Source organism: Gossypium hirsutum, chromosome A09 (assembly GCF_007990345.1).
Source record: "Gossypium hirsutum isolate 1008001.06 chromosome A09, Gossypium_hirsutum_v2.1, whole genome shotgun sequence".
In the NCBI taxonomy this organism is placed as follows: domain Eukaryota; kingdom Viridiplantae; phylum Streptophyta; class Magnoliopsida; order Malvales; family Malvaceae; genus Gossypium; species Gossypium hirsutum.
Genome location: NC_053432.1, coordinates 74,802,140 through 74,815,637, shown reverse-complemented (window position 1 = coordinate 74,815,637; position 13,498 = coordinate 74,802,140).

Here is a 13,498-nt window from a genome sequence, read left to right as displayed (position 1 = left end):
TAAAAAAAAGAAGGGGGAAAGAAGAGATAAGGGAGGGGGGAAAGGAAATCCGGCCAAGGGGGGCCAGTCACCGGTCGATCGTCGGTCGCCGCCCGTCGTCGGCCACCGCCGGCCACCGCCCACGGTGGCCGGAAAAGGTAAATTTTTTTTAACAATATATGTATATATAAAGAAAGAAAAAAAACAACACAAAAAAAAAGATTCAAAAGAAGAGGAAAAAAGAAAAAGATGCAACCTTTTTATTGATGTTTCTTTTGTGTTCAAAATTTGAAGGGATTTTTGTGTTTTTTTTTTCAATCTTTGTAAAATCCCCCCTTCTTACATGATTTTTGAATGGCTTTTTATAGCCATCTTTTACATGATTTTCTATTATTTCTTTTTCTATTTTGTAGGTGGTGGTGGTAGACAATGGATATCAAAAATGGGAGGAAAAATGGGGCAAGTGGGAAAGTGGCTGGGTGGCTAAGGTTTCTTGGTTTTTTTTTTTGGGGTTAGGTTTTTCTTTTTCTTTTTTTGGGTTAGGTTTTTTCTTTTTTTTTGGGTTAGGTTTTTTTTTGGGAGGGCTTAATGGGCTTTTGAATTGGGTTTAATATTTGGGTTTTGTAATGGGTTTGGGTAGATGTAAATGGGTCATGGGTTAAGGGTTTTAGTGGGTTTAGAGGTTTGGTTGGGTTTTGATATAATCGGGCCCGGGCAATTTGGGCTTCTACAGCTGCCCCTCTTTGCTCATTGTCGTGCAACGATAATAGAGCAAAGACTTTCAAGGAAGACCAAACTTGCCCGGTCTTGCTAGGTCTTGACTTGCTTTGGAACTCTTCTTGTTTAGTTAGTCCCTTTTCAGTCTACCGCATCTTGTAGCTTTGGTTCAATCCACTGTAAATTCGGAGATATGCCTTGTAGCTTCAATCTGTTCCAATGTAACTTCAAGGATATGAGATTTGTGGCTTCGATCCGCTTCACTGTAACTTCAGAAAGATAAGATCTACAACTTCAATACGCTCTTCTATCGCTTCAATGAGATAAGGTTTTGGTCTTCTCTTCTGCGACTCCAGAAAGGCAAGATCTGATGCCCTCGATCAACTCCACTGCAACTTTAAGGAGACAGAATCTGACGTCTTCAATCAGCTTCAATCTTTATTCTCTACTCGGCATGTGATCCTGAGCTCAACTCATTTTTCGCAATATGAATTGACTCTCTAAAAACAGACATTAAAAACAGAAATTGAAAATAGCTCAGCGCGTGAGCCAAGGCTCAACTCACCTCTTGCAATATGAGTTGATTTTTTGAAACTTAACTTGAAAAGCAGATTTTGAAAATACCTCGATATGTGACTGGAGGTTCAACTCACCTCTCGCAATATGAGTTGATTTTTGAAAAAACAGAAATTAAAAGACTCAACTCAACTCTCGCAGGAAATTTAAAAAGCTCAACTCACCTCTCGCAATATGAGTTGAATTTTTTTGAAAAAAAAAAAACAGAAATTGAAAATAGCTCAGCACGTGAGCCAAGGCTCAACTCACTTCTCGCATATGAGTTGATTTTTGAAAACAGATTTTGAAAAACAGATTTTGAAATACTCGACATGTGACCCGAGGCTCAAGCAATGTGAGTTGATTTTTTTGAAAAATATAAATTGAAAAAATACATCAGTGTGTGATCTGAAGCTCAACTCACCTCTCGCAATATGAGTTGATTTTTTGAAAGACAGAAATTGAAAATAGCTCAGCGCGTGAGCCAAGGCTCAACTCACCTCTCGCAATATAAGTTGATTTTTTGAAAACAGAAATTGAAAATACCTCAACGTGTCTTGAGGCTTAACTCATTTCTCGCAATATGAGTTGCATTTTGAAAATAGAAATTGAAAAATGGAAATTGAAAATACCTCGGCATGTGATCTGAGGCTCAACTCACCTCTCGCAATATGAGTTCATTTTTGAAAAATATAAATTGAAGTAAAAAAAAAAACCTCAGTGTGTGATCTGAAGCTCAACTCACCTCTCGCAATATGAGTTGATTTTTTTGAAAGACAGAAATTGAAAAACGGAAATTGAAAATACCTCGGCGTGTCATCTGAGGCTCAACTCACCTCTCGCAATATGAGTTGATTTTTTTGAAAGACAGAAATTGAAAATAGCTCAGCGCGTGAGCCAAGGCTCAACTCACCTCTCACAATATGAGTTGATTTTTTTTTGAAAGGCAGAAATTGAAAAACGGAAATTGAAAATACCTCGGCGTGTGACCTGAGGCTCAACTCGCCGCTCGCAATACGAGTTGACTTTTTTGACAACAGAAATTGAAATTACCTCAGCGTGTCCTGAGGCTCAACTCACCTCTCACAATATAAGTTGATTTTTTTTTGAAAGGCAGAAATTGAAAAACGGAAATTGAAAATACATCAGCGTGTGACCTGAGGCTCAACTCTCCACTCGCAATACGAGTTGATTTTTTTGACAACAAAAATTGAAATTACCTCAGCGTGTCATGAGGCTCAACTCACCTCTCGCAATATGAGTTGATTTTTTTGAAAGACAGAAATTGAAAAACGGAAATTGAAAATACCTCGGCGTGTGACCTGAGGCTCAAATCGCTTTCGCAATACGAGTTGATTCTTTCAAAAACATAATAATGAAAACAGAAATTGAAAATACCTCGGCGTGACCTGAGGCTCAACTCACCTCTCGCAATATGAGCTGATTCTTTCAAAAACATAATAATGAAGACAGAAATTGAAAATACCTCGGCGTGACCTGAGGCTCAACTCACCTCTCGCAATATGAGCTGATTTTGAAAAAGTAGAAATTAAAAGGTTCAACCCACCTCTCGCAATATGAGTTGATTCTTGACAAACAGAAATTGAGATTACCTCATCGTGTCCTGAGGCTCAACTCACCTCTCGCAATATGAGTTGAAATTAAAACACAAAAATTGAAAATACCTCAGCGTGCCCTGAGGCTCAACTCACCTCTAGCAATATGAGTTGATTTTGAAAAACAAAAATTAAAAGGCTTAACTCACCTCTCGCAATATGAGTCAATTTAAAACTAAAAATACCTCAGCGTGCCCCGAGGCTCAACTCACTTCTCGCAATATGAGTTGATTTTGAAAACAACAATTAAAAATACCTCAACGTGTCTTGAGGCTCAACTCATCTCTCGCAATATGAGTTGATTTTCCTTGAAAAGCATGAATTAAAAACATTAAAATACCAAAACCTGTCCTTTGGTAGAATTCGGGTGTCTTTTCCTTTGATTCAGTGCGACTCTTATTCAAGATTTCTTGCTCTGTTGGAGTACCTGTATATGCCATGTATGATGTTATCATGATGTGCACATGTTTGTCTTAAATGCTTTTATGCCTACATGATTATGCAGTGCTCTTTAAGCATGTTTGTCGTATGTCCATTTAGTCACGATTGTTGAGGATCTGTGTTCATTGCTTTGATTCTCGACTTTCTCTTCAGGCCTTATACCTGTTTTCAAGCTTCACGAGTAATCGACGTTTCTCAGATATCACTCTTCTGCCCCCGATTGAACTTTGTTCTTACTTTGAGACTCTTGTGCTTATCAAATTTTCATCCAGGTAATGCTTAACATTTATTTTGTTTAGAGTATTTCATTTCACCATTTATCATGTAAATAAACACATAATGAGATGCATGAAAAAGGTCAGATAGGGACAAAAATGATATTTCATGTTCATCTATTTCAAATGTGGCAAACAAAGCAAGTTAAACAATGAGAGTAAAAAATGTCAAAAAGAAAGAAAGGATGGTATTCAACGGATACAAATGCTCTAGATATTCAACACATGAACTCTTCCTCGTTCCTCAATGAAAAATCTTTTCGAGCGCGGCTTCTTGCGTTGAAGATTTTGAGCTTTCAGAAATGCTTCAAATACTGTAGCCTCACTGCTTGACTGATCGTTCGACCGCCAGGTTTGTTTCATTAGGACGCCCTCTCGGGTTTTCATCCTAATCTTTTTGTACTAATCAAGACGCCCTTTTCGGGTTTTCGCCTTGATCCCCTTTTTTCTTTTTTTTTTTCTTTTTTTTTAAGATGCCATTTTCGGGTTTTCATCTTAAGCATAATATTTCTTCATAGCATCTGAGTTCACTAGATTCGACAACTCTTTCCCATCCATCTCGGTAAGGATCAAAGCTCCTCCTGAGAATGCCTTCTTTACGACGTACGGTCCTTCCCAGTTTGGTGCCCATTTCCCTCACAGATCTTTTTGTATTGGGAGAATTTTTCTCAGCACGAGTTCTCCTTCATGGAATTCTCTTGGTCGTACCTTCTTGTCATGGGCTGCGATCATTCTTTTTTGGTACATCTGCCCGTGACAAATTACCCTGAGACGCTTTTCTTCAATGAGGTTCAGCTGATCATATCGAGCTTGTACCCATTCTGCTTCTTCTATCTTTGATTCCATTAAGACTCGTAGAGAAGGGATCTCAACCTCAATAGGTAGCACAGCTTCCATTCCATAAACCAGAGAGAAAGGAGTTGCTCCTGTAGATTTTCGCACAGATGTGCGATATGCATACAAAGCAAATGGTAGTTTCTCGTGCCGATCTTTATATGTCTCAGTCATTTTCCTAATGATCTTCTTAATATTTTTGTTAGCTACTTCCACAGCCCCGTTCATTTTTGGGCGATAGGGCGAGGAGTTATGATGCTTTATTTGGAATTGCTCGCACACTTCTTCCATCATCTTATTGTTCAGATTCATGGCATTATCTGAAATGATTCTTTCAGGCAAACCATATCGGCAAATGATTTCTTTTTTCAAAAACTTGCACACTGCAGTCTTCGTCACATTGGCAAACGAAGCGGCTTCAATCCATTTTGTGAAGTAATCGATAACCACAAAAATGAATCGATGTCCATTTGAAGCTTTTGGAGAAATTGGCCCTATGACATCTATGCCCCACATAGAAAAAGGCCACGGAGAAGTCATGACATGAAGGGGTGAAGGGGCTACATGAATTTTATCGCCGTAGATTTGGCATTTGTGGCATTTTCTGGCAAAATTGATGCAGTCACTTTCCATTGCCAGCTAATAATAACCGAGCCTCATGATCTTTCTGGCCATATTGAAACCATTGGCATGCGTTCCGCAAATTTCCTCATGGACCTCTTCAAGTATTTTTTTGGCTTCAACATCATCCACACATCTCAAAAGCATCTGATCATTTCCTCTTTTATACAGGATATCCCCATCAAGAACAAATCCCGCTGCCATTCTTCTAATTGTTCTTTTATCATTCTCATTCGCTTGTTCGGGATACCTTTGATTCTTGATATATTCTAAGATATCATGGAACCAAGGCCGTCCGTCTACTTCCTTCTCAATGCTACAACAGTGTGCAGGGACCTCGTATATACTCATTTTGAGGGGCATTATTTCTGCTTCTCAACTTGCTTTGAACATTGAAGCCAAAGTGGCCAGGGATCAGCCAGTTGGTTCTCTTCTCGTGGGAAGTAATGAAAAGTTATTTCTATGAATTCCTTGATCAATCCAGCCACTAAATCGCTGTACTTAATCAATTTTGAGTCCCTCACTTCCCACTCTTTACGGATTTGGTAAATCACTAGGGCTGAGTCCCCGTACACCTCCAAGATCTCAATGTTTCGTTCGATAGCTGCACGAAGCCCCATGATACAGGCTTCATATTCTGCGATATTATTGGTACAGAAGAAGTTCAGTCTTGCAGTGAACGGATAATGATTCCCGTCTGGTGATACCAGGATTGCTCCAATTCCATGCCCTAAAGCATTTGACGCACCATCAAAGCACATCTTCCATGACTTCTCTTTTGATGACTCGGATTCTATTTTTGTGATGCACATTAAGTCTTCGTCTGGAAAATCGAATCTTAAAGGCTCATATTCCTTTGTCGTTCGAGTTGCTAAGAAATCAGCTATTGCGCTCCCTTTTATCGACTTCTAACTTACATAGGCAATGTCATATTCCGAAAGGAGGATCTGCCATCGTGCCATTCTTCCTGATAGTGCCGGCGATTCCATCATGTATTTTATTGGGTCCAGCTTTGAAATTATCCATGTCGTGTGATACAACATATATTGTCTGAGTCTCCGAGCTACCCAAACCAGAGCGTAACAATATTTCTCAATGGACGAATATTTTTCTTCATATTCAGTGAACTTTTTGCTGAGGTAGTAGATCGCTTTTTCTTTCTTTCCTGACTCGTCGTGTTGCCCCAGTACGCAACCCATTGAACTTTCAAACACAGTCAAATACAATATCAATGGTCTTCCAGGAATTGGCGGTACTAGCACAGGAGGACTGGACAAATATTGTTTTATCTTATCAAAGGCCACCTGCCATTCCTCGTTCCATTCTCTCGGGTTATGTTTTCGAAGAAGCCGAAAGATTGGGTCGCATTGGTTGGTAAGTTGAGCGATAAACCGGGCGCTGTAGTTTAATCCCCCTAAAAATCCTCTAACTTCCTTTTGCGTGCGCGGAGGTGGTAATTCTTGGATGGCTTTTATTTTATCTGGATCAACTTCAATACCTCTTTCACTGACAATAAAGCCTAGCAACTTTCCCGAGGTAGCCCCAAATGTACATTTGGCTGGATTAAGCTTTAGCTGAAACTTTCTCAGCCTTTCAAACAACTTCTTGAGGTTCACTACATGCTCTTCTTCCCCTCAGGATTTAGCAATCATGTCGTCGACGTAGACCTCTATTTCTTTATGCATCATGTCATGAAATAACGTTACCATAGCCCTCTGATATATTGCCCTAGCATTCTTTAACCCGAATGGCATCACCTTGTAGCAGAACGTTCCCCACATTGTTATGAAGGTAGTTTTCTCCATATCCTCAGGGGCCATCTTGATCTGATTATACCCCGAGAATCCATCAATGAAAAAAAACAATGAATGTTTTACTGTGTTGTCCACCAACGTGTCAATATGTGGCAAGGGAAAATTATCTTTTGGGCTTGCTCGATTCAGGTCACGGTAATCCACGCACATTCGTACTTTACCATCTTTCTTTGGTACCGGAACTATGTTAGCCACCCATTCTGGATATTTAGAGGTTGTAGGAATACAGCATCAAATTGCTTCTTGACTTCCTCTTTTCTTTTCAACAGCATTTCGGGTCTCATCCGTCTTAATTTTTGCTGGATGGGTTTGCATTCTGGCTTTAATGGGAGCTTATGGACCACTAAATCTTCATCTAGCCTTGGCATGTCTTGATATGACCATGCAAAAACATTTTTGTATTCGCGGAGTAAAGCTATCAAATTATACCTCGTGCCCCCTGAAGTAGAAGTCCCAATCTTCACTTCTTGCTTCTTTTCTTCAGTTCCCAAATTTATTGTTTCAACAAATTCTTGATGAGGCAAAATCTGTTTATCCTCTTGTTCCACCATTCTTAGCAAGTCAGGAGACGAGACATAGTCTTCAGCATTTTCTTCGACTTCAAATTCTCCTAAACAAATAGCCTTCTCAAAATCGATTTTAGGACTCTTAACGGGTTGTTCATGCTGTTGATATCCGAGCACCTGAAAGTTGAATGGAAAAGGAAACTATAGAGGGGCATCCAAGTATTGGAACCAACAAACGAAATGTTATGGCATGGAATGAGGCAAATGTACAGATAGGCTATGAAATGAGGAGATGATTATGAAATTAGTGATAATGCGAAAGATCGTGATAAAATGCATCTTCATTGATATTCATTTAAATGATAAAGAGTGAATGCAAGCTCTTACAAAAGAATTCTATTATATCTAAGGACACAATAGAATGTTAATGTTTGAGCATTACTCTGAAAGCTACAAGAAGGTCCTCGGCAGTCCAATTGTTCAACATAAAACCCGGAGGACAATGGCGTATCGTTGACACATCTTTAATAGCCTCACTTCCTTTGTCAATGACATTTATACTAACATTCTGAAGACCCCTTTCAATTAATAACAACGTGCTTTGTATATTATCCTGTCCGGGGTATATCATTCCCACAGATGTAAATGTTTTTGACAAAGGAGGGTATGTTATGGGCTCCTATTCTACTTCTCGGCCCAAAGTTCTCGCAATCCTTCTCTCCTGATTTTTTTCCCACTGTTTTCTTCTTTGACGAATGTCCGGCTGGAACCCCAAACCGTATCGGGCCTTGTGGTGCACTGGCTTTAGAGCCCTGACTATTCTTTGCAAATATCTCCCTAAACCTTTTCTCGCTCGAGCTCCCCTTCCTACAGTCAGTTTGACACCCATCCTGGTATTTCTTGACAATTTTGGCGCGGGAATTCTGTTTCCCTCAGCGACGAATGTGGCATTGACAAATTCAAGAGATCGGAAGGAACATTCCATAGCGTCTTTACTCACTTCAATATATGGTGCGTCAGCAGAAATAGATGCTACAGTGTCTTCATCTCCCTCGACAATGACCAAACAGCCATTGTAACAACCCGGTTTTGACTCTAATCGGACATAGTGGTTTCGGGACCACAAGTCCGAGTCAAAAAAATATTTTAATATTATTTTGTGTGTTTATTATGTGTGAATTTAATTGTGTGAAATTTTCGTGTTTTAATTTTGTCATTTGAGTGTCCGATTAAATAAAAGGATTAAATCGCTTAAAATAAAAATTTAGGGGTTAAATCTAAAAGTACCTAATTGTTGTTGTCTTTTTAAAATGGGGGATTAATGATGCAATTAGACTAAAACATAGATAGTGGGTGGCAAAGGACTAATATGACCTTATTATATATGTTTTGTTTATTAATTATTAAAGGTTAAATAAGTAAATTAATAAATAATGTATAGTATAATAAAACAAAACATAAAACAAGCCATTATCATCTCTTTTGTTGGCCGAATGTTGCAAAGAAAGAAAACATCCATGGCATTTAGGGTTTCGACACTTTACTAGCTTGATTAAGGTATGAAATTGTTTCGGTTTTTGATGATTTTTACGTTTTTGAGATCGTTGCTTTGAATACTTCAAAACCCATGTCTTAATTTTGTGAATTGATGAATATTTTGAATTATGCCATTGATGAATATTTGTGTTTTGGGATGTTTGATGATGAATAATGGAAGATATGTCTTAGATTAACATGTTTTGTCTTGGGATTTTTGATGAATTTGAGTATTTAGGGCTAGATTGTGAAAATAAATTTTTGAGGGACTAAAATGTGAAATAAATGAAATGTATGGACTTGTATGAATACAAGGAATATTCGGCCTAACTATAGTGTTGTGAGATTTTGTGTATTTTGTGTTTTATGCAATAGGGACTAAATTGCAAAAAGTGTAAAATGTCTGGGGCAAAATGGTAATTTGCCCATTTAAGTGTTTTTGGATAAAATTGAATGATTTGATGAATAAAAGGGTTAAATTTGACTATGTTTAGATCAAGGAACGAAGAAAACGAATTTGGATCGGGGGAAATCGAAGGTAATCGAATAGTCGGTCGTGTTTGCTGATATCCGAGGTAAGTCTATTAGCAACTAAAAGTTATTAAGTTAATATTTATACATGCATACTAATTTTATCTTATGATTGAGCTATAATTTAAAGTATAATAGTTGAATAAACTTTGGACTATAGATATTGTATATAACATGTTCGAATATACAAGTATGATCTTGTATAAATTATTGGATTAATCAAAGGTATGTATAAGATATAGGTATATATATATATATGGATTGAATGATTATATAAGTATGTATATATATATATAAAGTCGAATAAGCATGCAAATATACATGTATGTGTTGTGTATTGAATTTAGTTATGTCATTATATAAGTATGCGAGGATTGATTGTGCATTTATATATGTACAAGTTTTTGTTTTGAAATCGAGTATGAAATTATACATTCATATGGTAGATTCGAATATGTATAAATGCACATGTATAAATTCTTGAATCGAAATTTGGTATGGAATTATATATGTATGTGAAGGTTTCGATTTTGTATGTATATTCACGTAAAAGTTTTTGAATGGTAGTGAAGATATGAAATTGTTAGTTTGAATTATTATAAAGTGATTGAATATAATACAGATGTTACGTCTAGCAGGCTTAATGCCGGTGAAGTAATTCAGACTTTAAGTCTAGCAGGCTAAATGCCGGTGATACATTTCAGACTTTAAGTCTAGCAGGCTTAATGCCGGTGATACATTTCAGACTATATGTCTAGCAGGCTAAGTGCCGTGTACTGAATCAGGCTTTAAGCCTAGCAGGCAAAATGCCGGTGAATCTGTTTAAATTGTGTTAGAATATGCAATGGATATATCTATGATTTGTGATTATATGAAATATATGAATACATATGTACATTAGATATATGTGATTGCTGAATTTATAAATGCATATGGTGATATGTGGTAGTTAAACATATATATGTTGAGCCTATGTGTTTGATAATTAATCATGTATGCATTTGAGATATATATATATATGTGTGTATTTCGAATGTATGTGTTACCTAGGTATTCAGGTATAAATTCATAATGAGTATATTTATATACAAACAAATATAAGATGTGATTGATGTATATATATTTGTGTTAGATTTGAATTGATTTAGAACATACCATGAGTGTACATATACAATCGGTTTGATATGTATATAATATGTATATATATGCTCGGTGGTATACATTCAATTGTAATGTTGTTTTGTATAATATATATATTAAACTGAATTCATCCGACAGGTATACATATCTGACTATAAATGAAATGGTCTGAGTAGAATAATGTATGAATGTTAGTTGGTTGTGTTAGTTGAAATTTTAGTTGAAATTTCAGTAGAATAGATTAAAAAGGTTATAATAATTATGTGTTTATAATTATACATTTAGTTATGCTGGAGACTTACTAAGCTATAAAAGCTTACTTCGTTTGCTTTCGTTCATTCGTTTTTATAGATTTGGAGACGCGTTACGAGCTCGGGGATCATCAGCACAGTCCATCACACTATCGACTTCTTTTGGTATTTTGTTAAATATTTGAACTCGATCTTATGGCATGTATAGGCTTGATAATGTTTTGGTTAGTTTTGAATCCTATTGTGTAAATAGCAATGGGAAAAGAGTTTAGTTTCCATGCTTGAATTTGATTATATATGTTCATGAATTGGACTTGCATTTGGAATTAGATATTAAAGTTATGTTTATGTGAGCTTGGTTTCGTAATGCCTCGTAACCCTGATTCGGCGACGGATTCGGGTTAGGGGTGTTACATTTTATTGGTATCAGAGCTACGGTTTAGTCGATTCTCGGAACTAGCGTAGCGTGTATGAGTCTAGCTATACATGCCATATTTTTATATCGAGATAGTGTGATGACTGCTGACGTCTAAAAATGTGTTTTCGTATAGTAATGGATCCCGAACGAGCCGTAGCTGATGATGTTGAGAGTATAGCGCCTGCTCCCGCGCAAGGGACAGAGCCAGTAGATTCTCGACCAATCTCGAGTAACCAGGAGGGAGAGGCTAAACAAGCCTTCTACCAAATGATGAATGACTGGTTTACTCATTATGTCCGAACTAATCCGGTTACACAACAACCTCCACCCCCGACTAATCCATCTTCGATTCCTGTTATACCCCAAGTAAGTGATCCGATGAGATTACTTAAGCCTCCGGTTGACAAAATTCGAAAACACGGGGCCGAAGAGTTCAGAGCTACTGATGATGATGATGCTGAGCGAGCTGAATTCTGGCTTGATAATACTATTCGAGTGTTTGATGAGTTGTCTTGCACCCCTGATGAGTGCTTGAAATGTGCCATATCCTTGCTACGGGACACTGCATATCACTGGTGGAATACACTAGTAACGGTGGTTCCGAAAGAGCGAGTGACCTGGGAATTCTTTCAGACTGAGTTTCGTAAGAAATACATCAGCCAGAGATTTATTGATCAGAAACGTAAGGAATTTCTTGAACTGAAACAGGGTCGTATGACAGTGACAGAATATGAACGGAAATTTGTGAGACTTAGTAGATATGCTCGAGAGTGTGTTTCAACTGAAGCTATCATGTGTAGAAGATTTGAAGATGGGCTGAATGAAGATATTAAACTGTTAGTTGGTATACTTGAGATAAAAGAGTTCGTAGTACTTGTTGAACGAGCTTGTAAAGCTGAGGAGCTCAGGAAAGAGAAGAGGAAAGCTGACTATGAAGCTCGAGATTCTCGTAAAAGATCATTCAGTAAATCATTTCAGTCGACCTCAAGGAAATTCAGAGCGGATCATAGCCAATCTAAAGCTACTGCAGGGTTTCCTAAGTATGATCGAGATCGACCCCCTGTGAGTTCACGAGCTACTTCAGTTGCTAGCGTTGGTAGTGTTCGACAAAATAGATCAGAGTGCAAGCATTGTGGGAAATGGCATCCTAGGGATTGCAGATTCCATGATCGGTCTTGCTTCAAGTGTGGTTTAAAAGATCATTTCATTCGAGAGTGTCCGATGGTAGCTGAGCAAAACACTGTGCAGGATACCAGACCGAGTAATGTGCCAGTCCGAGGTAAACCGCCGAGACAATTGAGTAATGTAAGTGGTAGTCAGAGAGGAACCAGGGACACAGCAATTCGATCTGAGGCCCGTGCACCTGCCAGAGCTTATGCCATCCGTGCTCGAGAGGAGGCTTCTTCTCCAGATGTTATTACTGGTACTTTCACTCTTTATGATACTAATGTTATTGCATTGATTGATCCTGGTTCGACTCATTCTTATGTGTGTGAGACTTTAGTATTCAGTAAGACTTTGCCTGTTGAGTCTACTGAGTTTGTAATTAAAGTATCGAACCCCCTGGGCCGGTGTGTTTTGGTTGACAAAGTGTGCAAGAATTGTCCGTTGATGATTCGAGATTTATGTTTTCCAGCTGATTTGATGTTGTTACCATTCGACGAGTTCGATATAATTCTGGGTATGGATTGGTTAACTCTGCATGATGCTATTGTAAACTGCAAACGGAAAACTATTGATCTACGGTGTCAGAATGATGAGATTATTTGGATCGAATCTAATGATCTGAATGGTTTATCAGCAATAATATCCTCGATGTCGGCTCAGAAGTATGTGAGAAGGGGTTGTGAAGCTTACCTTGCATTTGTTCTTGATAGTAAAGTGACCGAAAAGAAGATTGAATCTGTACCAGTAGTGTGTGAGTATTCAGACGTGTTTCCCGAAGAATTACCGAGTTTGCCACCTATTCGAGAGGTAGAGTTTGGTATTGAGTTAGTACCAGGGACGACTCCCATATCGATAGCTCCGTACCGTATGGCACCGACCGAATTAAAAGAATTGAAAGTACAGTTGCAAGAGCTGACTGATAAAGGTTTTGCACGACCGAGTTTCTCTCCTTGGGGTGCACCAGTTCTATTTGTGAGAAAGAAAGACGGAACGATGAGAATGTGCATTGATTACCGGCAACTCAATAAAGTGACTATAAAGAATAAGTATCCGTTACCACGGATTGATGATTTGTTCGATCAGTTGAAAGGGGCTAC